This window comes from Anopheles coluzzii, chromosome 3 (genome assembly GCF_943734685.1).
Source record: "Anopheles coluzzii chromosome 3, AcolN3, whole genome shotgun sequence".
In the NCBI taxonomy this organism is placed as follows: Eukaryota; Metazoa; Arthropoda; class Insecta; order Diptera; family Culicidae; genus Anopheles; species Anopheles coluzzii.
In genome coordinates, this window is record NC_064671.1 from 32,690,836 (window position 1) to 32,718,107 (window position 27,272).

At 45.5% G+C, this 27,272-nt stretch overlaps 1 protein-coding gene across 3 annotated transcripts in view; it reads left to right on the plus strand.

The window, feature by feature from the left end:
• LOC120956616 (40S ribosomal protein S21) overlaps positions 1-27,272 on the plus strand; it is a 489,791-nt gene that overhangs the window by 168,496 nt on the left and 294,023 nt on the right. The window lies entirely within an intron of this gene.

Genomic DNA, 27,272 nt, shown 5'->3' on the forward strand with positions numbered 1-27,272 from the left:
CCGCGCTGTAACGGTAAGATTATTAGAAAATTGTATATAATTATCGTCCATAAAAAAGGGCGAGCAGCAGCAGCAGCTGCCAGCTGGAACCGGAAAAGCGCGCCGGAGCGGCATGTGTGTTGTGTGTGTGTTGCTGCGTGCTTTCCGGGCTCCCTGGTGCTCTTGTACCCCATGAGTCCGAGTGATACCAAGCTCGAACTCCCAAGTGGCACATATACACACCAACAAGGCTTACATGGAATACATGGCCAAACACTGAGCGACGCCTTTGCCGAATGCCACTGACGCTGGGAGGTTGTGCGGGTAGGTGTCCTGTTTTAATGTGATTTTACTCACAGGGTGTACTTGCTTCTACATGTTTGTGTGTGTGTGACTGTGTGTGGTGTAGTAGTTTTGAAATTCTAACCTCACCGTTAACCACTAAGCTCACGCTTTCGCTTCGGCTTTCGCTCGCGCTCGCGCGGCTTTTTCGCCCCGGCCCAGGAGGAAAACGGAAAATTAATTTAATTAAATCAAGCCACCTTTACCACGGGTGCTGGCAAGCGGGCGGCGTTGTTGTCGTCACTGCTGGCGGGTCTTAGAATGCTTTCTTTTTTTTTGCTGTCCTCCTTGCTCCCCGGGAGTATGGTTTCACCTCTACCTAACGTTCTCGGTTTGCGCTCGGTTCCGAAGTGTCCATGCCCAACGCCACGTGCAGCGGGGAAGGTCTTGTTTTACACTAGTGCGTGGCCGTGTGTGCGGGTAAAGTGCAGCACCAAACAAAGTCATATATTTGAGGATGAGTGTGTGTGTGTGTTCTACATTCTGTACCTTCTCTTTCGCTCGTTCGCTCGCGTGTTGTCCCGGGGTAGCGTTGCAGATACTAATTCCCTATTTTAACCTAATTAATACCACTTTCCCGTGCACTGAACTGTACGCCGATGGCGCCATGATACTCTCCCTACACTCCCACCCTATTCTGACGACCACCAGAGGTTGGGGTTGGGGGAAAAACAATTCCCGAAAACAGCAAACCGGGCCGAGCTCCGAGCGGCTTTGGCGGCTCGAGCGCGTTTGAGTGGAAATGTTTTTGGGCCGATTAGCGAAAAGCGGCTAAATCCTTAAAGCGTTGTCAGAGCGTGCGAATGCCTCTGTATGTATGTGTGTGTGTTTGTGTTTGTAAGAGGGGATTTAGCAAATTTTCCGAATCGACACACGGCGGTGACACACTCGACGCGGGGAGGACGCTCTTATTCGCGGAACCAAGCGCTCGAGAGCGGGACATTGGAGAAAGAACCTACGTGGACGAGGAGTGCTGCTGAGGAGCTGAAAGTCAATCCGTCCCCGTGAAAAGCGCTAATTTTAATCATCTTTCTACCGGAAATCTCACCTGTTTTGGGTGAGATGGCGACCTACGCCTAAACCGGAAAGCCAAGCTCTTCCAGCGAAAACCAATCGAGCGGAAGTTCTTCCCGTGTCGGGATGGAACGTCGGTAAAGAATCCTAGGGCGAGCGTTGAAGCAATGCTAATTCCACTAAAACGTACCATTCCCACCCCCAAAATTAGGGAGGAGAAACACTCCCACTGGCATGTCCTTTTGGCACGGTAAACAACAGCGTCAAGTCAAGCGAAAGTGTCAAAGCGTCACGATGACTGAGGACCGGGGACCACGTATGACGTGACACGTAATGAGTGATACAAATCTTTCCAAAGCGGGCAAGTTTGTGCGTACGTGGGCACGCGCACACACACAGACACACACAGATACCCACCAGCTCGTTAATCCGTACCCGAAACGACTTAGGCCCTGGCTAAACCACCGAAAAAGCTTCTCCCTCGTCCGTGCGGCTGACGGCAAGTTAAACTCCACGAACACGTTTTTCCGGCACTTTCGCTTGAGTGCCCCGTCAGCTTCCCGCACAGAGCGTGTTTGTGGTCTGCTGTGTCTGTGTGTGTGTGTACGTGGGGGCTTTTTCTGTTCTTCCGCTCTGTTTTTCTTTCCCAAAAGCCCGTCAGCGTAAAGTTGGCGCTAAATGTGACTTGTGAGCGGCTCCAGCGCGGTGTCGGTTCAACTTCAAACACGCGCGCGCCCGGGCAAGGATAATCGGTGTCGTGTCACTAATTCGTGTAACTTACCACGTCGCTTGCTGGTGTCCCGTTTTTTAAGGGTGGTGTTGATGCCCAAGGTAAATACAGTGAGCCGCGACGTTTCGTGGGTTGCAAATACCTGTGCTCGGTACACAGCAGCAGCAGCAGCAGCAGCAAAGGCATTTACAGCCCCAGGAACCCAGTCCTCTGCTGGGGCTGTGTTTGCTCAAACTGTTGTGACATTTTGTCGAACACAAATTCAATTTACAATGCCTTCAGCAACAGAGCAAAGCCAACACACTCTGGGAATGAAAGTGAGGAGGGAAAATAATTTCAAATGAAGCTAATTAAATGATGGGTCCCCTTGAAGTTCCTTCACAAAAAAAGCGGGAACTGCAAGACATAAGGAAGACCAGGAACCCGCATTTTCTTGCTTGATTGGCGGACCGCATCTCGGAATGTCTGGTCTATTTACATGAGGGTACGCTAGAATTCTTTATCTCGCATCGAAGCATTCCTTCGGCTTTCGTCCTCGTGCGTACGTACGTACGTAATTCCGCTGGTCATCATCCTCCCGGGGGGAAACCTGGTACAAGGAATCCCAATCAATCACATCACGTTCGCGCGAGAAGATCCCTTGGCGGCGATTCGATGACTCACGCGCTATCGCACATCATCAAACGATCATTTGGAAGCATACGCACACGCACATCACTGTGAACTGTTGGAAATGTGGCCAACTCACGGACGCCTCGGCACAAATGAATCACTGTACTGTACCGGCGGTCGCCACCATCGTCACTGTCATCGCGGGTACGGGATAGTCCGGGACACGATGTTGATGTTGTCGATGGTGATGATGATGATGATACATCACAAAAAAATAAAATCGGTCGGTTGTTTATCGGACGTCGGATTTCGGTGTGATGGCGAGTTCCACGAGTTCCGAAACGGTGCCCGCTCGATGAGTGATTGTGATTGATGCAAACATGCATTTCCTGTCGCTCAACGTCGTCGTTGCCGTTGCCGTTGTTTGGTGCAGTCGAACTGTCGAAACATTCCAAACCAGTTGAGACTGCTGGAATGGAATGTCCTGGCATGAGGTCATTGCCGAAGTGTTCGTGGGAAAGTGATATTCACCCCAGAGCGCAATTTCGGGTGAACGTGGTGGACTGATGAATCATGAAGGTTGAAATGTTTTAACTAAATTATAGACATCACCGGAGCGCTTCAGGGTATCTATAGTAATGAGATATCTGGAGATTTGGCCATGTTGATTGTGTGGTTTGCAGCTGCTCTTTTCGTGGAATCAGATTGACGTTGGTTAATTTGGTTGGGTAGTGTGTAGGGGGCTGCTCAATTCAATGTATAATTCTATTCCTGTACAAATATGATTAATGTATTAATAGAGGCTTTAGAGCTATTGAGATTATTAGAAATTATTAGAATATTTTACTTGTATGCTTTTCATAGACAAATTCGCTTGAATCCTTATTGAGAAGTTTAAGATTTCCTAATGTTTGTTCTTTCGACAATGGAGGAAGCAATAGATATATCGTCTACGGAAGGGAAGACGAGCAACAGCACATTTGATCTCCAAAAGGTTCGTTTGTCCTCAGGGTGGAAGAACTTGTACTTAGAGCACTAAGTCATAGATAAAGTTTTAACATTAATGAGTTTTATTAAGAGATAAAAATAACATTGTTCGTCGAGATCGCTCAAATACGATCGATCCACTAAATCCACCACTTTACAGAGGCTTCTCGCAGGAAGCAGGGTAGCACAATCACAGAACGTGCTGAAAGATAACGTGTAGCCCCATGATTGGTGTAGCTGGTGCATAGGATAAACGCATCATCCTGGATGAGAATTATGCATAGCGACTTGTCGGAGTTGACATTTGTATCAACAATTTGATTTGTCCATTTATTACGACAGATGTTTCAGAGGATTTTGAGACACAGACACGGAAGCCCTATCATCTTGGAGTCATACTCGATTCAAAGTTTACTTTTGCACGGCATACAAATGAATTGATTTCCAGGTGTAATCAACTGCTGGAGTTCCTAGTCCGTATGGCAAAACAATTCAAAGACCCAGTTTGTATTAAGTCGCTATACTGCAGTATTGTTCGTCCTGTAATGGAATACGCGTCGGTGGTTTGGAAGCCAGCAACGCTACGAAAAGCTAAGAGACTTGAGTCTGTCCAGCGAAGACTCTTGCTTCTCGGTCTCCAACCAGTCTCCGTTCGTCGCCGTATAGCACACAACAATTCGTGGCTGCCCTGCTAACGAACAATATCGACTGCCCATCCCTACCCGGACACCTGAATTTGTATGCGCCCACCACCTCCCAGCGTTCTCGGCTATTACTCTCTATGACTCGACGGCGAACTGTCTACGGCCACAATGATCCACTTTGTTCGATGAGTAGGGCATTTAATGAGGTAAATCATTGGTTCGATTTCTGCAATACGTTCCAATCTTTCAAAAATAGCTTAAAACATGGGTTTTAACGGTGTACACATCTCTATGTGATTGATACGTGATGTCATACCTTACATTAGATTAGAAACTAAGATCATTCTCCAGGATCCTTGTTTGATCCTTGACACGAAAATTGTTTCGTTAAGCTGTCGGCTCGGGTGAATAGTTTATAAGTATAAGTGTATTTCTAGAAATAAACTCTCTACTAATTTCTAATTTGGCAACTCAACAACCCACAACCACCGGTAATTATAAAAAGCTAATAAAAGTTAGGCCGGTCTCGTAGTACAGTCGTCAATTCGTACGACGTCCGAAAAGCGAAACGGCCCGTCATGGGTTCAAGCCCCAAATAGTCCGTTCCGCCATACGTAGGATTGACTATCCTGATATGGGGGGGGGGGGGGGGGTAATCTGAAAGTCATTGAAAGCCAACCCCACAAGTGATACAGGCAGGCGTTGACCGACAACGGTTTTCAAGCCAAAAGAAGAAGAAGAAGTAAAAGTTACACCGAAACACGAAAGAAAAGAAAAAACCTAAATCGAAATATTTAAAATAGGTTGAACATGAATTTCAGATCAATGTTTTTTAATGCCAGTATTGCTCTTTTTTAGAAAGATGCTGCGTATTTCTAAATCCATATGCTGAAATTTGCAACAAAAGAATGATCTCAGCAATTTAAATAATCCAAAATCATCTGTTCATCTGCTATTTGACGTAACGTACTACGCGGACTTGCCGGCCTATACAGGCTTAATTCATTACCACGTAGCCGGATAGTCAATCCTTGCTACGGGGGGACAAGTCCATTCTGAGCTTGAACCCATGACGGGCATGTTATTGAGTCGTTCGAGTTGACGACTGTACCACTATTAAGCCACTATTGGTACATTTACTCTAGCAATATATTAAAGAAAGCATGAATGGATCTATTGAATAGCACTATTCTCTGTACACAAACTCAACAACTTTTTGGTGGAAACTATCTGGGTCTTCCACGTCACAGGCAATTAACACATTAATTTAACTTATTGGCAACGCGACATCTCCATCGGTCACTCGATCGGTCCACAACGACCTGCTACAAAAAGGCCCCGTGTTTGTTACAAAACACAAACTTCCACTTTGCATTGCACACCTTTTCACCCCATCAAATAGACGAAGCTCCCAAGCGTACCGAGCTTAAATAAGTAATGAGCGTTTACCGAACATCGGGTCCACAACAACTAATGATACCGCCGTCCCCAAACCGTCGGTCCCAAACCAACGCCCGACTGCCAATGGGCTGCCAATCGCAATCACCTAGCCGCCTGTCGCATGTTTGTGCCCGGTCTGGCACGAGGTTAAGAAGATGACACCGGGACGTAGCCTCACAAAACCAGCTTCAAACGCAAAACGCCCTTTCTTCTTCTAACGTTGCGGCCAGCTCGAGTGTCAACTTTCCCGCCATCGAATGTCCGCGATGATCAAGACCCTTTTAAGCGGTTTTCCGAGAAGCGAAACGGCTTTTCCTCCGCGCGCGCTCCAACCAACGTGGACACTGCCCGATGGACGGAACAAATTGCCAACGACCATCGACCGGTAATGGTTATAAATATTTAAACAGCAAAGTGTGTGTGCGATTGCACGCGACATCATCGTTGGCAGTCGTTTTGCTTCGGCGATTAGTTGAATAAAATGCAATTTAGGATTCGATCAAGGGGGAGAGGTAATTCCAGGGAAAAAAAAACTCTAAGCAGGAAGACGACACCAAAGACCAGAGTGTCGTAAAAGATGGACAGACAACAAAAGTGTTACAAGCTCATAAAAAGTTAGAACGAAAGTCAGAAGAAAAAGGTCCACCTCCGTTCACTAAGAAGATCCTATCGCCGGGGCTAATAACGGAAAGTTAGCAACAGCAAAAGGTTAATAAATGTGACACTTACCTGCCGACGTGCGTTCGAAGAAACAACAACCCAACACCGAACACCAGCAGCAGCAGCAAGGTCTTATCGATTATCGTCTGCCTGCTTTTTTGGGGTATAGCGCCGCACCCGGTTCAAATCCCTCTCCGGAGACACATCCCTCGAAGGTTTCCATCCGTACCACACACACAACGATACAGCACGCAAGATAAGACCACAGGCAGTACGTAAAACAACGACCACAAGACGCAAAGCAAACGGGCAAACCTCGGAACAGATTCTTCCACGAACACTCATCGTCATCCGTTTTGTGGGTCGCGCTCGGGCAAGATTTGGATCCGGCGGGACCGGAAATGGACAAATTATGATGCGCCGCCCGCCGCCACCACATACCGGCTTCTATAGCGGTCCGAAGCAGTGAGTGAGGGTCGTTGCCGACTCGTCGATCTAAGTTGTGTGATATTATTTTATCAATCGATGGCACCTCCTTCCAGCGGGAGGCAATCAAAACGCCCTGGAGGATGTTATTTTTTATTTGACTTTTTTTTACGATAAAACAGTTTATTTCTGCAGGTTTTTTTCTGTTCACTCCTTCCATCACGACCTTTCACAATCTTTCACAATGGGGTTATTTTTTTTGTTTGTTTGTTTGTTTGTTTGTTTTGTTATATTATTTCTTATCATTCCAGTTTTCTTTTCTCTTCTCCTGTTGGTATGTTGTAAGTGATGTTGCATAGGGACACGCGGGACACGAGGGTTTTTGGGGTTGTTTCATTTTACTTCATTTCACTCTCATCTGCCACTCAAACACTCTGCTCGCAATTTTTTTTGTTTGTGTTATGTTTTCTCCTTTTTCTCTGCTTTAATATCAATTGTTCGTGTCTTTCATCAATTTACATGTGATTTATTTGCATTTCCGTTTTTTCTTTTTTTCGTTTCGTTTTGTTTTATTTTTTCCTGTTCCTGTTTGCTGCATTCACTCTTTGTTAGTTTCATAATTATCTATTTCTTTACACAGAGTTGCTATTTTCCTTCGCTCGTTTTGTTTATACATTGGCTTTTTTTCTGTATACTGTTGCATTATTTTCCCTACCAGTGAGTTTTCCCTTCCTCGCCAGCAGCTAGTGCGCCAATCGTTCGTTTCGTTCACTGTTTCGATGTTTATTTGCATTCCATCGTTCGCTTTCGCTGGCCGAGTTCTGGCAAGAGCTGAGAGCAGATGCAGAGTAGTAGTTTCTAGCTGGGTGGGGAGAAATTGCCCCGCAAGGCAATGGGAGAAACGGGGGTGATAGAATGCTGCTGTTGCAATCGGTGCACGGTATACTTTGCTTTGTAACTATTGTTTGTTTGTGTTTTGTAAGAGATTCCGATTCCGAATCGGCCGCTGTGTTTATTTGCTTGCCCGTTGTTGGCATTGTTTGTGATTTGGGGATTGGGTGGATTTTATTCATATTACCGGCGGAGCGTACACGTACGCACGCTCCTTTCACTGTAAACTATTGCATTTTTATGACTTATGTATTGTTGTTGCTGCTGCTTCTATTGCTCTGTATGTGTGTGTGTTTGTGGGGGGCGAAAAGGAATGGCTACAATATTTGCTCGCTTGTCAGTCGCGCTGGTTTCGCAGATCAGATTCCCAAAAACAAACCACACTCATTTTCATTACCCTTACCTTCCTTTTTTCCGGCTGTTTCGGTACACTCTGATCTGTTGTGTTCTATCTGCAGTTGATGGGGGGAATATGTGAAAGGGAGAGCCTGTTGTTAGCTGTTTGTTTGTTTTTTCTTCAGTTGTTTTCCTTTTTTTTGTTTGGTTTTGCTTGGAAGGATCAACAATTTGTTTGTATCCGTTTCATGTTTGCATGTTTTCGGTATCGGTTTTTATATATGCGTTTTTGCGGTGTCTGTTAGTCGCTTATTTGTTTCACTTGTTTTACTCCTTTTTTTCAACTCTCTTTTTCTCCTTTTCTACCGTTTGTTTTTCATTAGTTTTTCGTTTGCTTTTACACTATTTTTCTCTACTAGTTATTTGTTCAGTTTTCTCTTCCTTTCATGTAGTGTTTTCCTCTTCTGTTTTTTTTTATCTTTATACAACAATTTTTATCTTTTTTTCACTTTTTCCTTCAATGGCCTTTCATTCGTGCTTATCACACATGCACACACACACACACTCACACATACACTCCTCCATACGCACATTACTTCGATCATGTGTATATATATATTTATATTTACGTTCGTTTCCGCTTCCTACAGAGACGGAACATCGCGACGGACTGGAGATTTCTTGACTGATTCTGTTTGTTAGCTGCAACAATACCATCACCTTTCTCCTTGCTTCGGTTCACCCTTCCCTTCCGCTTCTTTCTAACCTAATCGTTTAATTTCTGGTTTCGATACAGTTTAGTTTTAGTTTCACACGCGCCCATGCATCTTTCCGCTACTTATATATTTATACGACACTTGCACCGGTCCGTGCGTGTGTTTTTTCCCACGTTCGTATTCCTTTAGTTTACTACCACACACACACACAAACACACCCACCGATTCTTCTCGCAGCAGTGCTGTTGTATTCTACACCACCTTACCACTACCATAAATTACTAATCTCCTCTCTTTTTTTTCTGAACGCACCCGGGCCCCGTCGTTGTGTGTCCCTCCCATTGCCACCAAGTCCGGCAGCTTCAAAGTTATGACAGCATGACTTATTCACCTACTTTCACACCATCTACTACCGATCCAGCACCCCGTCTTTTGGGGGCCCACACGCTTCAACTCTTTATACAACATTGAAGTTTTACACCGGTGTCCACAGGCATCACGGTAGCCATCCGCAGTACTTTCCACCGGGGTATGGGAAAACCTCCCCCCCAGAAAACACAGGGAAAACAAACTTCAAACTCCAAAACACGTGTGCGGCTGGATTTAGTGTTTGTGTGTGGGGCGTGCAGTGGATACCAAAGAGACGAGCATCCCAAACAAATCCGACCATTTTCACGATCCATCATTAGTTTATGTTTGTTTGTTGGAACTCTTCTCCCATTGCTGTTCTGCTAACTTTCTCGCTCTCCGGTCGATTTTTTTTACAGTTTGTTTGCATTCGAGTGTTTTGACTTGTTTATCGCACACACAAACACACATTCAACCGTTTTCGGTGCTTTTCGCTTCTAAATGCATTAGTTTCTTCTCTCTTCCCTCTCTCTCTTTCTCATTTTCATGTGTCGTGTTTCATTGTTTTCATTTTTTTGTCACTACTGTTTTATGGTTTATTTGCATTACTTTCGCATTGTGTTTATTATGTTATTTTTACAACACCAACAACTTATCGTTTTTACTACTCGCTTCATCTGCTCCCGTTCACCGGTTTATTAATACTTAGCCTAATGTTTCGTGTCTGTGTGTTTTGCATGCATGTTTTACATTACATATTAATACATTTAAATATACTCGCTGTTGAGAGGGATGGGGATGAGTGTATTTCTTTTCTTTTTCTTGAACGTACAATTTCTGTGGTTTTATTCTCTCACCACTCCCCCACTTCCGCAAATTGGGACCGTTTTACGCCATATTCAGGCCGTTTTTTAGTAAAATTTCAAGGCAGTTCAGTAAAATCATCCCTCTTTAATGGTTTTTTTTCATCTCTCTTTCTCTCTCTCTCCATTTTACATGACATTTCCTTTTCATCGCACTTTTTAAAGCCCTCCATTTCGTCCCTTCCGTGCATGCATCGCATTTTTGGTAGCGTGATCTATGCCCCTTTTTTTGTTCCACGTACATTAATTCATCCTTCTTCGAAATCACATTTAAATACAGTCATTTTCGGGTCGGGTGAACGTTTCCTGTTGGTTTGTTATTTTTGTTTGTTTGGGTGTATGATTTTTGTTCTGTTCAGGGGTGGTTAATCTGTTTCCTGTTCTTCGCTCAAATCGCAAACTTAATCCACCGACACACACACAGACACAAACATCGTGCCCACGATCTTTTTACACAAGCTTTGAAAAACGTCTCGTCACCATGAACCGTCGCCGTCGCTTTTGGTTTTGGTTGGCTTGATATACATTTAACAGTTTCCATTTTTCGGTCAATTATTTCATTCAATCATTCAAACGTTTGAGTCTCATTCTCTCTCTCTCTCTCTCTCTTTTTTTTTTCTTTTTTTTCGCTCTATCTGTTCGGTGTGTCCGTTCTTTAAATTGTGTTTTTAGTTTCTGTTTGTTTGTTCCTGGTTTCTGGTAGATTTATTCAACAAACACACTCACACATCACATTAATGATACTACCGGGCTCAACAAAACGCCCCCCCCCCCCCCCATCCCCTTATTGCCCGATGATGGTCCACATCAAACAATGTCCACAAACGCCACACCACAACATTCCACAGGCCACCGACCGAGAACCGAGACGATTTCGTTCCGCCTCGCTGGCCCTTGTTTTCTGACGACGATGATGACATGGTTTGTGTTCATTTTCGCTTTAATTTTGTTTAACTAACGAGCTTTCTTAACTCGGGCACCAACCAACCCCGACCAGGGTCGCGCGATCGATCGCCTTTTTGTAAATTAACCTCACACCCTTGTGTCTCTTGTACGTGTGTGTGTGTGCATTTCATTTCGAGGGAATGCGATTTTCAGGTCGGTGCATCGAACCGAACCGACCTAATAATAATACTACTTTCGCGCTTTTCGCGATAGCACCGAACCCCCGTACCAGGTCAGATGTAAGATGTGAGCCACCGACACGTCAAGACCAACACGGAGTTGTAACACCGTTAATGAGGGACGAATAGCTCTTACCGGCGAACGATGGCTTTTTTGTCCGTCCGTGGCCTCATTGCCCCATGCGTCCTCATCGTGCGCGATTTTCGGTTTAAATTAATTTATTAATACCTACACAGTCTAGTATTTACAACCGTCGGCGGTACGTTCGGTGTGTGTGTGTGAGGGTGGGTTAGGGAATGGGAGTGACATTCAGTTGGAGAAGGAACGATCTGTTGAGGATGGTCGAGAAGATGCCCGTATCCCGGGCATAGGAGCAGAAGAACGAGCGAACCTCTTGAGATGGAAAAACGGGCGAAACCATCGACGCGATGCACATTGCGAGAGATATTCAAATTTTCCGCTAATCCCAACCATCGTTGCAAACTAAATGGTATGATATCCATTTTGCTTCCCACCTTCACCTGTCTTCCTCAGCCCCTTCGCTCTATATGTATTGGTCTCGTTTTGCTGTCTGCGAAACGAATTTGGTGATTGTGAAAATTCATCCAGTTACCAACGGCATCCTTCTCGGAAGGAATAGGACGCGACCTGCAGCAGCAGCAGCTTGCTCGAACTTTCAATAACTTTCAACAACTTGACATTCCGCGCTTTTCATTCATTCGGTGTGGTTCGGTTCGGTGCAGCCCCCCCTTTTTCGGGTCAGCAGCAGCAAACGGACAGTTCGCGACCGGTTGAAAGGAGCTTTAATGAAGTAACGGATGAATGTGGTGGCTGTCATTAGGCACGATTTTGAGTGTGCGGGTAATTGCTAGAGCCCCGTAGTGATGGAATTGGATTCTTGAATTCAATTCTCGAATTTATTGACGCGCAAATTGGGAGGAATAAAACATGACGGGCAGTATGTTATTTGCGGATTCTGATGCTTGAGTCGCCAGTTGTGATTAATGTTTTGAGAAGCATTTTCAATGAGCTTCAATATTGTTCAGTAGAGCCTCATTACCTTGTAGAAGTTAAAAGAAGAAGTTATTTTAGTTAGAAGAAGAACCTTTTTTAATATTGTTGTTCGTTATTTGCGTCACAATAATGACGCTTAACGACTGTGCCAATGATATCGCTTTTAATTAATTTAAAACAAACAATATTGAGACTTAACTTCAGCAGGACCAATCATATGTAGCCATTTTCAATAATATTTCCTTAATTTTCCAGCCCTTCCAATTAAATATGGTAAGAATCAAGTAAAAGTAGTCAATTCATTAGGTGATTAAAGAAGTGATGATTAACGAAGTGTCTTCGCCAAAGTGTTTTGCGATTACTCGTTTGTAAGTCAACATGTAGTAAAAATTACTCGTTTGACGGGCGAACCAAGGAACGAACGAACTGTTCGTCCGGAGTCATCCAGAGTCATCCAGAGTCGTCCGCAGTCGGCTTGAGCCGTCCGGAGTAATAGAGAATCGTCCACAGCCCAAGTCGCCTGGAGCCGTCTGGAATCGACCGGAGTCTTCCGAAGTTTTCCAGAGTCGGAGTCGTCCGGCGTCGGCTGGAGTCAGGTGGTTGACTCCGGGCGACTCTGACTCGAGCTAGTAAGACGATATCGGACTAATAATAATCGGAGTCGGATCGGAGGCGTGTGAGCGCTCCAGAGAGCATACCATTAGAATGGATAAACGAATGATCGATCTATGAGCGATCGAACGATCGAATGAACTAGTAGAAAATGAATTGCTTTGGTAGGTTTTTCTAAACTGCCCATGGAATGAACGTCGAATGAACGAACGAAGGGACGAATAAACGAGCAATTAATTGATTGGACAAGTAGTAGGACGCTTCAAAAAATTTGAACAACTATCATACTCTTCAACAAAGAAAGATTTTCCATATCCAACATCAAACATGACCTAGTGTCTAACCTTTCAGAGTCAAGACACGAGACAGAAACATCTGTACACCATCGACTGGTGAGCGGTCGATGAAAAGCGCTCTCAGCCCATCTCAGCATCACACCAACTTACTTTGATGATCGTTTGATGCTCATTATATCCTCTTCAAGCTCGCCCAGCCTGAATGGATCATAATGCAGCACCGACAGGGCAGAAACACATGGCACGGGAACAAACCCCGAGCCAGTGCAGCTGACACCACCGACCGAAAGTGCAACATCCAGCTCACACACAAACACACACACGCAAAAAAAAAGTCTCATAAACGACCGCGCTCTATTCATTCAGAATTAGCACAGATCCTTTGAGGTGTACCGAATCCTTCAATATCCATCACCGCGCTCTCTCTCTCTCTATCTCTCGACATCCCGTGGCGTGCCATTCGCTCCGAAAGCACCACCAGGGTGAGGTGCCACTTCAACATACAACGGTCACAACAATCGACGGTTTGCTGCGACGAACCAGCTGCAGCTGCGCACTGGAATGTCTTGAGTGTGCGTGCGGGTCTACCTTTATTCGCAACACGGTACTTGAGGGCACCGGGCAGGTAAGACACAATATTTCAACCTTCCCGGAATGGGCCGGACCTTCCATCGACGAGTGCGGCTTCTGGGACAGGCAGACAGTTCGGCTGTTGCGAGTCCCTCTGATCGATGAATGATCCCGTTGGCTTGGTCGTCGTCGTCGTCGTCGTTGTGAAAGATCTTCCCATCGTCTCCCCTGCGCCTGCGCCTTCAATTCTATTCCAATTCTTCCCTCATTTCAACCTCGCTGTCGCCGGGTCTAACAATCACAAAAGTCGAATCTTTTCTCCGCTGCTGTGAACGCGGAGAAGGTGAAGGTTGTTGTACTGGCATACCTGGATCTTTCGGGGTATTCCCTTTTCCTCTTCCCTATTCCATCTTTCCACTCCAAACTCACACACAATTCTAACAACAATTCTTGGGATATGAGATTCAACGAGATGTGTGTTGTGTGTGTGTTCGTTGTCGAATGATAGGTGTGTGCGTCTGGTGGTCCCTTTACTGGTGTGGTTTTGTCTTTCGTTTGGGTGTTTTTTTGTTGTTGGTTTCGCTTCGCTTTTCAAGATCCAAAATGCGTAAAAAAGACTGCTGGGTCCGAACCGAAATGGTAAACGACTTCCCAATGTAGCGTACTCGTAAGCAGACGGAACACAATAATGGTGTGTAAAACAAGCTAACGGCCTTCTTTTTCTTCATTTGAGAGGGATCGCTTTCCTTCCCTAGACAACTGGAATCGAAGCAGATTTGAGAATGAATTGAACATGTATTGTATGATGTCTTGCCTGTCTTTTTGGTGTTCTAGTACCTCTTTTTGAGATATTTTGTTACATTTTCATCAAATGTGTTCCACATTTTACATTGGAATTGTTATACGACTTACTTCCCATAATGTATCGGAAGAATTAATGTCCAATTCCCAACCATAATTGCATATGCTCCATTACAAGTTCTTGAGATGCTCTTGAAGCTGAAATACAGCGAGCTACTGCATCTTCAAGAACTTGATCAAAGTTCAAACGGAATTCCCCAGTTCCAACTATTCAGCAAACCCTAAACAACCCGCTTTTCCCTGTACCCAATTTCTTCCACTTTGCTGCCTCTTAATCCGCGTATGATCACCTTTTCGGGACCGGGACGGGATGCGAGAATACGGTGCTACGAATGTGATTAGACCCAGCGTACCCCACCCGAGGGACGGGACACTCAACACGGCGGCACTCGACGGGTGTACCACCTTTCTCTCTTCACACACCGTACGCACATATGTGTGCTCGATTATGTGTGTCAGTCTATTATTATCGTACCTCTCATGAAGCATGGCCCTCAAGAAAGGGAATTTAAAGGAGAGAGAGAGAGAGCGAAAAAAACGCACCACCAAAACCGGTGATCAATTTTCAAGAGGCCACCTTTTTCTTCCCTTTTCATCCGGTTTTCGAGCCCGACAATTTCTCAAGAGTTTTATTTATCTCATAAAAACACACACACATACGTAGAACTGTGTCCTTACTATTCCCCTATGCGTCAGGAACCTTTTTTCTTAAACGGTTTTTGAAGGAAAATTAGGAAAAGATACCGTGCAAAGCATTGCGCACATTATGCTCAGGAGCCTTTCTTGCTAGGTCTTATGGCATTGCTCTCCCTCTCTCTATCTCCCTTTTAAGCCATTTCCCACTGTTAATTTAAACGGAAATTCTATCCACAACTCAACAGGCATACGAAATCCGAGGTCGGGCGGTGGAAAATATGTTGCAAGTTAATTATGGTACGCGTGCTTCCCCTTCTTCAATATGCCACTGAGCAAGATTCTTGAGAGTCTCGGTCAAGGAGCAATCAAGCAAAAAAAAAAAACACAAGTCTGATAAATCGCACCGGAGGTCGATTAGTGTTTCGGTCACCCGGTTGGAAAACCTAATTTCGAATCCTTGCAATTGTACAAGCTGCGTAACGAAGGGGGAGAAAAGGTAATAGCTTCTGTGTTTTTTTTTGGGAACAATTTTAGATTTTTATTTCACTACAATCAGCACTGGCAGGGGGAAAACTGTGCTAGCTACCGGCTTCACGGGGGCTCAAATCCGTTCCAAGAAATCAGAAAAAGGAAGCACAAACATGACAAAAAAAAGAACAGCAAGCAGGATATTTGCTGCCGACTATTTCCCATCGCGATACGCTTCATTTAGCTTTAATGTGTATTTCGGAGGATTTTTTCTGCCCCGCAGCATCCTCGCCGAAGCCTAGAACCGTTTTATTGGCCACTTCGCGATCGTGTGGCCCCTAAGTGTGGCTGATCGTTCGTTGGCTGTGCGCTGGGATTTTCCGCGCCCAGCGAAGAGTGGTTTTGTTTTAATTAATTTTTTAATCAAACAAATTGATTTCACCCTCGCTTCAGCCAGTGCGCGGCGATCGAGCGTGGAGAATTGAAATTCCTTCGGCAATCGGATTCGTCTCGCTTCCCCGACCAAGTATTGATTCTGCGAGTGTGTCTTTTAATCTTTTCACTTTATATTCCAGCACTGGACGACGACCAGTGGCGACAACGACGACGACAAACGCCAACAACACACCGAGTCAGTACGCAAATGGCATAAATTAAAATCACTTAACGCGCCGTGTTCCATACGCGTGTTCGCCGGGAGGTTACTCTTTAAAACAGCAAAATAAACAACTCAGCACGATTGATTGATAAATGAATGCTTTTTGTTTTTGCAGCTTCGATCCAGCATTGGAGTATGTGTGTGTGTGACGCCGAATATTACACAACCGTCTGCTTCTAATGGTGCTGTCGCTTCTGCCTCGGTTCGATTGGGTTTGCTTGCCTTAAAAAGCCACCCACCGTGGGGTCAAGGGCAATGGCAAAAGGCAGGATGATGCAGCGCAATGGGTTTGCGTTTCTTCCATAGCACACATTGCAACGGCAGCGGGACAATCACGGCACAATGAAGACAAATTGATGCGACAGTCACCATATTCTGCCCGGGGCCACTACTCTCGCACTCTTTGCAGGCAGTAATGCGTACGACATTAATTGATATACATTTAAGAAAACAATTGCACAGACGGTGGGCTTTCCTTTGTGTTTGTTGTGCCAGCATGACCTAATTTTCGTGCACCCAACCCAGCCGGGTGTGCACTTTTGTATGTGCGAAGGGATTTCGTTGTGTGCGCCTAAAAGATGGCCCCCGAGTGGTTCCCCATGGCCAGCCATAAACTGCCACGACAATTAATTGCACTTTTGGTGCGGCAACAGCAGCAGCACCAGCAGCAGCAGAGTGCACAGCAAACTGACTCTTCTCTCACCGTTCAACAATGGGAGCAATGTGGACTGCTGCTGCTGCTGCTGGCTGGGATGAAAAAGGGTTGTATTAAAATGGAAAGTCTCCGGTTATGGCACACGGATGCATTAAATGGGAGGCAAAACAATTGTTCCAGGGGTTTGCAAGCCTGGTGCAGCGAATGTCTGATATCGTACAGATGCTCAACTCATCTGTTGGATCGTTCCAGATAAACTTGGGGCACGTCTGGTGCCTAAGAAATAAATAATGATCAATTTGCAAGGAAGAATCTTCAAGATTATGGCATCATTCTTCAAAACGGTAAGAAACCTTTATAGGTTAAGATGACTCTCAAGATATTGGAAAATCCTAAAATCCAATAACTTGGTATGCTCTCCAATATAAAGATATCTCCCAATGTCAGAATCTGATGACCACCACAAAAAGCTTCAAACATCAAACGCATCACTTTTCAATCTGTTTGAGAACAACTGGAAAACATGATCGTACTGTCGTCTATGAACTCTGGAACCTAGAAACAACTCAAAGTTTCTCATACCATCCCAGCAACTCCAAGATGCTCCAATGCGTCCGAGCACTCCAGAAGAATGCGGCACAGAGCAACAATTACTACCGTTTCTTGTCTCATATAAACCTTCCCACCTCCAGCCGAGACCTCTAAAAACGGATGCTGATACTCTCTGTTACACTACAAAAGCCTTCCCCTTCAATGGATCCCATCTCCAGAAACTCCAAAGCACAGGCTTCAGTACCGCACAGGCTCATAGAGATACGCACGACCTGCAACATCCCCTATCAACCTCCAGCTCCAAGTCAAGCTAGTGTGAATTGTTTCGCCATTTCCCTTCAAAGCTTCAAGTCCAAAGCGAAGGATTAAGACTCCCTCGCTTCTTCAAAGCCCAAAGACCTGCACAAAACGCGTTGCCAATGCGTGTGGGTTTGCCTGCTGACGCTGCTGCTGCTGCTCTGTCCATATGGACCCCGTCCATCCCCCCCCCCCCCCCCATTCCTTATTCGGGTTTTCTACAGAGCAACAGAGCAACGGCAACGGCAAATCTCCATTTTGCGATAAACATTTAATTAAAATTAATAATAAATAATCTATTCATCTTTTCAGGCCCACCCCGTGTCTGGGTGCTTGGTCGCTGCCGCTCTGCGACTTGCCTTTATGGGATGCCCGGTTTGATGTGGCGTACGGTAGTAGCATGTCGCGGTCCGGTGTCTCCGGGACGGACGGTCGAGAGTAATGAACGCAGGCGTTAAAGCAAGTCGTCGTTGTCGTCGTCGCGTAGGCGAACGTCGAGCTAGTCTCGGAGCTGGTTTCACAAAAGGGGTGCGTGCGGCACACACCACACAACACAAAACCGGGGTGAGCGCTCTGAGATAAGACGAAGTAATTGAGCCTACACGCAGTGTGTATATCGGAGGGGATTTTTGTCTCCGTTTCCTGGACAGCAAAGTGAAGGTCAAGAGACAGAGAGAGAGAGAGAGAGCGGATAGATTGCAAATGTAAATTGAATAGAGGTGTATGTGTCTATCAACATTAGCTAAAAGCATTGTGCTGATGGACGTACACGTACACGCGGATAAGAACGGAAGCACCCGGTAATGGTACGTCTGTGTGTGTTTGGTTGTTTGCCAGCTACCGGTTTTACGTACGAAGCGACATTTATGCCACCAGAAAGTCGGTAGGAACAGGAACGAAAGGTGCAAACCTCCGAGAACCCGCTCCTGGATACAGTGTGACAGAGTGTGGCACACACCAACAGATCAAGATTAACTGCTGCTGGACCCAGAGGGGGCTCCGTGCACTAACGGAACACCGGAGTGTCGCGTACAAAGCGTCGGACGTTTAAACATACAAACAAACGGGCATCTCATCCTCCCTCCCCCCAAACTGCAACCAGCGACGGAAGCTGGTACCAATCTATCATCTTTCATTTAAATTTTTAACGACCCGCGACCGAACTCCCGAGAAATTGATCGGGCACGCGATCGGTTGGGCGAGATAGGTACTCCAGCAAACTCCCACAAAACCTTCACCTTCCCAGTAAAGAGCTCCGGAGTGACACTCCGGTTGGTGTTGGTGCGCTTCTGATCTCGTTTGGTTGATCGGGGGCCAATTGTTCACCGTTGCCAATGCCCGGTTGGAATGTTCCCCGCTCGGCAGAAACGTCAACCATCATTAGGATCTCGTTGTTGTTGTTGTTGTTTTTGTTGAATGTAGTCTTGTGGGAGTTGGGGAGAGTTTGACGAAAGCCAAGCATCGATCTTCACCATCAGCAGCCAATTCAGTAGCCCATTGTTATGCAAAGTAGCGTAGGCCTCCCTCCGGTTAAGAACGCGTCCCGAAACGCACCCCGAAAAAAAGAGCCCCCTGTCTCTCCCCTCGGGTGGACATTACAGTCCCTCCGGGGGCCCCTGTTTTGTGTGTGCGTTTTTGTTTGAAAGTAGCAGTGAGCAGCCGCCCGAACACGCGCACCTTATCTACCGTGCCCAATCGTCGTACTCGCTGCTGCTGGCTGCTCCACGGAAGAAACCCCCACAAAGCAAAAGGAAACCGATATAACGGGAAATAGTACGGAAAGTGACAAACAAAGCGTGGCTTTGCCCATTTTCCCAAAGAGGGATGAAATGAGGGCCGAGGCAGGAGACAGCATTTCACGGCAGCAAAGTACGGCATTAAACATATACACAGATCGAAAGCATCGTCGATGATGATGACGACGACGAAGAGGACTACGATTCCCCGTCGACAATCGATGCTGGATCGATTGCCATTGTTACGCGCTTTTCTCCCTTCGGTGCGAGTGGTATGCTGCCTTTGCCCATTCAGCAGCATCAAAGCACATCGTTGTGTGTGTGTGTGCGAAATGACAATCACTTCGTGTCGGTTTACTCCCTTTACTCCCGGAAATCGTGGTGTAACAGGAGCAGGTTCCCAAAGGGGAGGGGGCTTTCACAGTCCCTAAATTAGCACCTTCGTTTGGAAATGTCGTCTCTTGGAGCGATTCTTTTTCCTCATTACAAACAAATCACGGTGTGCGACAGAGGCTGACGAAAACCTCTCCCCGTGCTCCCTCCGTTAGCCATTAGAGGCGAATAATCGAGCCTTCTTTTCTTACTTCCGATGCAGAGCTGGTGTAGGAGGGGAACACAAGGAGACAACAGTGTACTGAAGGTTGTTCGGGTGTGTGTGTGTGTGTGCGCATTGATGATTGAAAGAACATCCGGAAAATGGCACTTCTTGGGCAGGACGACGTGCGCCAATTTTTCTTTTTTTTGCGCCGTGCAAACCGTGCAGCCATATACAGAAGAAAAAAAAGGTAAGTCGAAATCAAAACTGTGTAAATTGTGGTACAGTGTGTGACAAAAAATGTTTGTCTATAAAAAAAATGTTTATTTAGAAAATGTTATAAAATGAAGTAACTCATGCAGTAGAGCTTTGGTATCGTGTGCAAGGATGTTTAAGAGCAAAGATGTCACGCGCAATGTTTGCGAATGAGTTCCAAGGAAACCAGTTCCAAAGTACAGTACCAGCAGAGATGCGACTAATCTACTAAAACTGGACAAATATGGTCAATTACTTTCTTTAAATTCCAGTAGATAGTGACAAAAAATATGAGTAATTGGTTGTTATACAGTCTGTTCTCGAGTTACGTGGTGCTTGACTTACGCAGACTCGGAGATACGCGGTTTTATAAATTTAACTGATCAAATGTCAAATCAGTACAATTTGCTTCAAAAATTGTCCAATGCAGGATAAACTGCATTTTTGACAATAAATTTAAACTACTTACATGTGAAAAAATATCCAAATATTCTGCACGAATCATATCAAAAAAATAATAAAGTGTATAAAAATACTAAATTGAATCAAAATTACCGAGTAACCAACATGGACCAAATTGGTCGAAAACCGCGAAATTCGACTTACGTGGATATTCGAGTTACGCGGATTCCTGGGGAACGCACAAACCGCGTAACTCGGGAACAGACATGTTCGTCAATAAATGTATCATTTTATAGGTTACTTAAAACTCCTTAATTGTAGCTTGATATAGGTAGTTAACTAGCTACTTTATTTCGCTACGAATAATTTTCTCCTTTGATTTCATTCATTGATTTCGTTTGAATGATTTCAATGATCAGTTGAACATTCACAATCCCAAAGACCAGTTACTAATTACTAATTACTGGTTACTGTTACCATTCAAGAAATGTAACCTGAAAGTAAATAGCAATCTTTCGTTACTAGTTCTTGCTTAAAATTCTCACCTTTTTATTTCTGATTCAAAATTTAGTGTCAAAGAAAAGCACATTACTCAATTGCTCAATTGTAGTTGGGTAATCTTTGTTCATATAAATGTAACAGTTATCAGCAAGAAATTAAAAAAAAAAAACAAAAATTTATTCTTAATGATAACTTTTATCTGTCAAAATCAAAATCGTCGTTTCTGCGAATCGTCGTAACTCGAGGGGGTTGTAACACGGGGGACGCCTGTATTATATAATTGCAAAAATACAAAAATAAATTGAGGGAAAAATCCCTACCCTACATCAATGCCCAATTTTTACGGCACGCACTGTACCAAAATAGGTAATTTCCGCGTGGGGGCGACGATCGAAATCGGAACGCAAAAAAAAACATGAAAGAATTCAACGGTTACAATTTTTTTACGCTCAGCCAAACAACAGCAGAGCAACAGAAACGGCAAAAAACAGCCAAAAATTTCTACAAGATGCACCAATCTAAGACGACAGCGAACAACAACAACAGCAAAAACGTTCTTTTATTATGTCTCTTCCGTTTTCTGATGATTTCTATCTGGGATTTCCACCCCCCCCCCCCCCCCCACCGCGCAATTTTCCCATTTTTCTGCACAGAGAGCAAACGGTGGAAGCAAACGGTTGCATTGTTCTCGGCAACGTAAGCAGGAGGTGGGGGGAATCAACGAGCAAAAGGACGACTACCATCGATCCCTCTCCCCTCTATGCCCCTTTCCCCGCTCCATTGAACACATTGTTTCCGGGTCCGGGAGTGTAGGGTTCCATTGTACCTGTACCATTGCCGTGTCGTGTTGCTTCCGAAGAGAGGAGCGATTTCAATTGATTCTTAGCATTTTCGTCAGGACTATTATTGTCGAGCGGTATGCTTTCTCCTTCGCCTTCCTTCTTAAAAGTCCACCAGCAGTTTGTCAAAATATCGTATCGTTTGCATGGAGAAAGAGAGAGAGAGAGAGAGCTCTACTGGTGTGTCTGTGTGTGTGGTACTAGTTTCAGTTCCTTCCGGGTGCTACGGTTCTTCCTTTTGTCAGCAATCTCGAGGGGATTGGAATGCCCTAAAAGGACACGCTCACGCAGCGCACACGACGAGACACGAGATGCTTCTGCCTGTTTTACCACCCTCCACCCACGTCCATTCAGCCGCCTAAGGGCACACAAATAAATCCAGACCAATTACTCGCCCAGTCAAACACCGAAAGCATGGGGCGTTGGGAGGAGGTGGGAAGAACTTGCAGCAGGTGAGGCGGAAAAGAAACCAGCCGCGCAAGAGGAGAGAAAGATTTTCGATTTCCTATTTTTTTTCCGCAATTCTCGACGACTGTCCCCTGCTCGGTGTCTCATTTGTCCCAAATAAGGCTGCCGCGGGCGGAAAAGGAAAACTGCCCAGGAAAACTCGGGAAAATTGATACTTTTTGCCTTTTACGATACACTCACACACACAGGCCGGAGTTTTCTTCACCATTTGCTTTCACCACCCCCCGGGGTGGTCGTATTCCCCAGCCATCCCTGGCCATCCGGTGGCCGGGCAAGGACAGATCGATGGAAAATTAATTATCAGACGAAAATCGTTGTTGCCTGCACGGCACCTGTGTGCGTGTGTGTGTGTGTGTGGCGAAGATGGAAACGTTCATTTGGTGGGGAGGAACGTCCATCGATCGATCCTTCCACTCCTGCCCCTGCTTCTTCAAGAAAGGACAATTCTGGGTTATGCAAGTCAGGACCATCGCCTCCGCTGCGTTCCAAATGATTTTGGGGGGAAGCATTTTGTTGTTTTTTGCTTCCGTTCTCTCCTCCAAATACCTCCCGCCTGGCACGTAGGCACGTAGCGAAAGGCAATAATAATGACGACATTTAAGCCTGAAGTCTATTTCTCATCACCTTGCGTTGCGTTGGCTTTGGTGGAAGGTTGAAGTTTCGGTACCTTTCGTTTCCCCATTTTCCCAGAAATTTAATGTCATGGAACGAAATTAAAGTTCCAGGACGATTGAGGAAGGCATTTTTGGGACAGTAGATTATTGATTCTTGGTACCAATTTCCAATTGGTTTGAGACTGGGTTGGGCTAAAAAAATTTCTTCAAATTGCAAAACAAGGTGCTTTTGTCACTAGAATTGCCTAAATTTAGGAGAAAAAACGACATAACTACATTGCGCCCCTTAAAGTATGCAACTCACGTAACAAAACGCCTAAAGTTATGCTTGGCACATTACGATGTACACTTTTTAAACCATTTTAGCAACTTTTTAAGAAAACTTACACCCCAAGCTACCAATTTCAACATTGTAAAGACTGAATTCCTTAAATCCCCATTTCTTGCTACATCATTTCCGTTGGTATTGGAAGTGACTTGCTGCTTTTGGGTTATTTTTATCGGGTTTTATTGCATTTCCTGCTGCTCCCCGCTTAGACCATCATCATCCCCCCCCCCCCCCCTCCCCTCTCGGACGACCACAACTGCGCCAGCACGACATAAACAGTCGTCGGCAGTAGCGCCTTGGAACGGTTCCAGCAGCGGTAAAGCGCATCGGCCGCTGCGACAAAACGCTCTAGCAGCAGCACGGTTTACCATCTTTGCCGACCCCATAGCGTGTGTGTGCTGTGTCCCCATGACCGTAGCTACTATTTAATTATTTGTTTAATGTTTATTTTATACGATCAACGACCACCACACCAGCCGGGCCGAACGGGCACGGCACCAGATGTGTGCCATAATAATTTCACTTCAACCCATTCATTTGTTTGCGCCGTATGCGCCCTGGGGCCACCGGTGGATGGGGAGGGGGGGGAGGTTTCCCTGTGTTTGTGTGTGTGTGTATGCTTTTCCTCTCTTGTTGTTGGGCGCACACACACCAGCGGATGTCGCGGTCGGTGTAAAATGAGAAATTTGTTCCATTTAACTCGCCGCGTTCCTCATCACTTCTTTTTTTGCTGTGCTGTGCCCCCTCCGCGCTTGTCGCATTTGTTCTTCCTAATTAAAGTGAGCAGCATCCCGTAAACCTTCCCGCTCTCCCCCCGATCTCAGAAGGGTGTGAAAAACACAAGGAAAGTGATTAAAAATACATCTTCCCGTCTCGAAACACGGCACAAGCACACACATTATTATCGTATTACGCACGTAACAAGGGTGGGGATCATGTGCGACGACTTTTTTTGTTGGTTGGTTTTTTCGGCTACATTTCAACATGTGTTACACCGTGCTAGCCATGTTGGAGTTGGAGAGAGAATAGGGAAAATACCCATTGGAAAACCAATTCGACTGTTGTGCTGGTTTTCCCGCAGTCGTCCGTCGTAAACGTGTGAAAACTCGCGACGCGCAGAACTTTTGCCTGTACGCGAGTACATACAGGCAGCAAGTTCTTCCTGTGTGTGTGTGTTTGTGTGCGTGGGCTGTGTTTTCAAATTCATTTTCTATTGCCTCTATTGCTTACACGCTCCGCACAGGAGAAAGTAATAAAAATTGTACCAAATAACCCTTCAAAGCACGGTTTCCACACGAGCGCACGGACCCCGCAGTGAGAAAACGCTTGCAGGCTAAGAAGTTACAGCCGGCAAAAGCTCACGCAAGCAGGTAGCGTGTATCAACGGTATCGATCGGTGTTGTTTGTGTGCTCCCCATACACCTCTTTCCATCGTGCCCCTACTGCGTCCCATCGTCGCCATCATCATCACCATAAAAGCGTGAAGTGAAAACGTCATAAAGTCAGTTACAAATGTGTTTTGCTCGCTGGCATTCGTTCGTTTTTTTCCTTCCCTATCCTTCCTGGGGCCACAGGTAAGCTCCTCAAACGTCCTCCCATTAGTGGCTAGAACGAGACGGGATGGTAGAAGAAAAAAAAATGCTCCACCACCTTTAGGTTTAGCTTCGTGCTGGCAGTTTCTAGCTTCCAACACGTTTCGCACCTCTCCATGTCAGTGTATGTATGGGTCGCAAAACACATCGGGTCGTAAAATTGAAAAATAATGCCAAATATTCACCCTTAAAAGGTGCTGAAATAAACCCTTCCCATCCACTTGCCTTCGTTACCGGGGCGAGGGGCCTGCTGCAAGACGCCTAGAAGCGATGGGAGACAGGCGGACAGGCGCAAATGGGTCGGGATTAGCCCAAATTTGTACATTGTCGTCCGCGAACGTAGCAGAAAAAAAAATACGAAGGTGTAAACTTTCATGTAACACTGTGAGGACTGCAGTGGAGTTACAAGCTGGTTGCTACTCTTTTTTTTTTCGCTTCTGGCAACAAACACACACTCACACGAGAGGTCTTGCGGAGTTCATGTGAATAGAAGTCACTCTCGCAGTGCACCAAAACAAGTGAAGTTACCTTTGGAGAAAGGGTTGCAGTGTGTGACAGCGACAAAAAAAAAGTCAACCCTCAAACTAGACGCGACGCCGATACATACATTTTACACCGGCCGAGAGCGTTGGGTCGTCGCAGTTTGCAGGAAAATCGGTAGAAGTTCAGCGAAAAAAAAACAAAAATGGGACGACATAGGCTGCTTTTTGCACCTTCAGCAAGGTTTTGTAAACACCCACACACCGCCATGTAGTTTTCTTTTTGTTCTCTGTCTCTTTGGATGCACACACACACCTACCTTCCACATGTGTGTGTCCTCAGATAGACAGACGGAAGTTAGGTCCTCACACTCCCCAGGCTTCTGTCTCCTGTCCGGGCAGAAGAATAAGGTTCGCGCGCGCGTGTGTGTACCTTGTTTGGCACCAGACATTGTAAACGATGAGTGACGCGTCACCGGCGTGCGTGTGTGTGTGTGTGTGGTAAAAGGACAAGAGATGTTGGAAAATAGCGCTGGGTGTTGTAAAGAGAAGAAAATGTGACTAAAACGGGCGACTCTTGAACGTTGGACGAACATCCCTTACAGACGAACACACCGCGAAGGAAGCAGCACAGCGCGTACAAAAAAAAGTACATTAAGAGGAAAGAGGGTGGAACAAACCCCTTCCACCCCCCCACCCCCCCAAAAGGGAAGGAGCGGAAAATGCAACGACGTGTGAAGAGCGCATACAAGTGCATAACCCAAGCCTCTTCCTACCACCGCTTCTTTGCGCTAGAATTACAATCCTCATGCGAGACACTTTTTGCTTCGCCTCCCAGCAAGCCACCATGTGTGTGCACACCCGGTCTTATTCTTGTTGGGGGTTTTCCACTCCACTTCCCCCCCTCTGCGTATGTGTGTCCGTGTGTCCACCTCTTCTCCAACACATCCTTTTCAACATTTTGTGCCGTGTACTTACTTTTCCGGTGGTCGGCAGTATTTTTTTTTCTTCTTGTCAGTGTGTGTGTCTGTATGCTTTACAGAGGAAAAGAGAGAAAAAGAAAAGAAACGTCCCAGTCGCCCAGTGCCATTTTTCTAGTGTACTTTGGGTTGCCAGCCACCAGCCCCATCCATTCATTGTCCTCTTTTCCCTTTTCTCCCCACACTAAAGGAAGAACTGCATTCAGCTACTGCACATGTGTGTGTTTTGTGTCTGTCGCACAGGGTAAGGAGAGGCAGCTCCTCGCCACTAAGTGCAACGATGCATTTACCCACTACGGAGCGTGCAAAAATGTGTGCATTTTACAATGGGGAAAAGGGATTTAACCCGCTATAAAAATGGAAAAAAATCCACAAATCTGGGCTCACAGTTGTTTTTTTTGGTCCAGCACGTGCTTATTACATTAGAATAGGATGGGTTAAAAGTATTCCGTACGCTTGCTGGGCCATGAAGAGTTCAGTTTAAGCTTTTAGAGTTGGTTTGGAAATCTGTTTTGGGGCGCTTTTGCTCCAAATATACAATTTTCTTTCTTTAGAGTGATATTTCTATTGATATAGTACGATACTGGTGCAATTGAAACGATCCGGAAGGGATCAGCGCTCGTATTCGAATCGATAAGTACGCGTTCTGCTGACATTGCGGTTCTGCGATCGAATCTCAAAATGAAACAACACAAAAATTGGACCACTACGGCTTTTTCGTATACGCATACAGGTCTATTACATGGAAATAAGTAAGGCAAAAGCACAATGAAAACCTAAAAACAGACAAAAATTGATGAAGGACATTGAA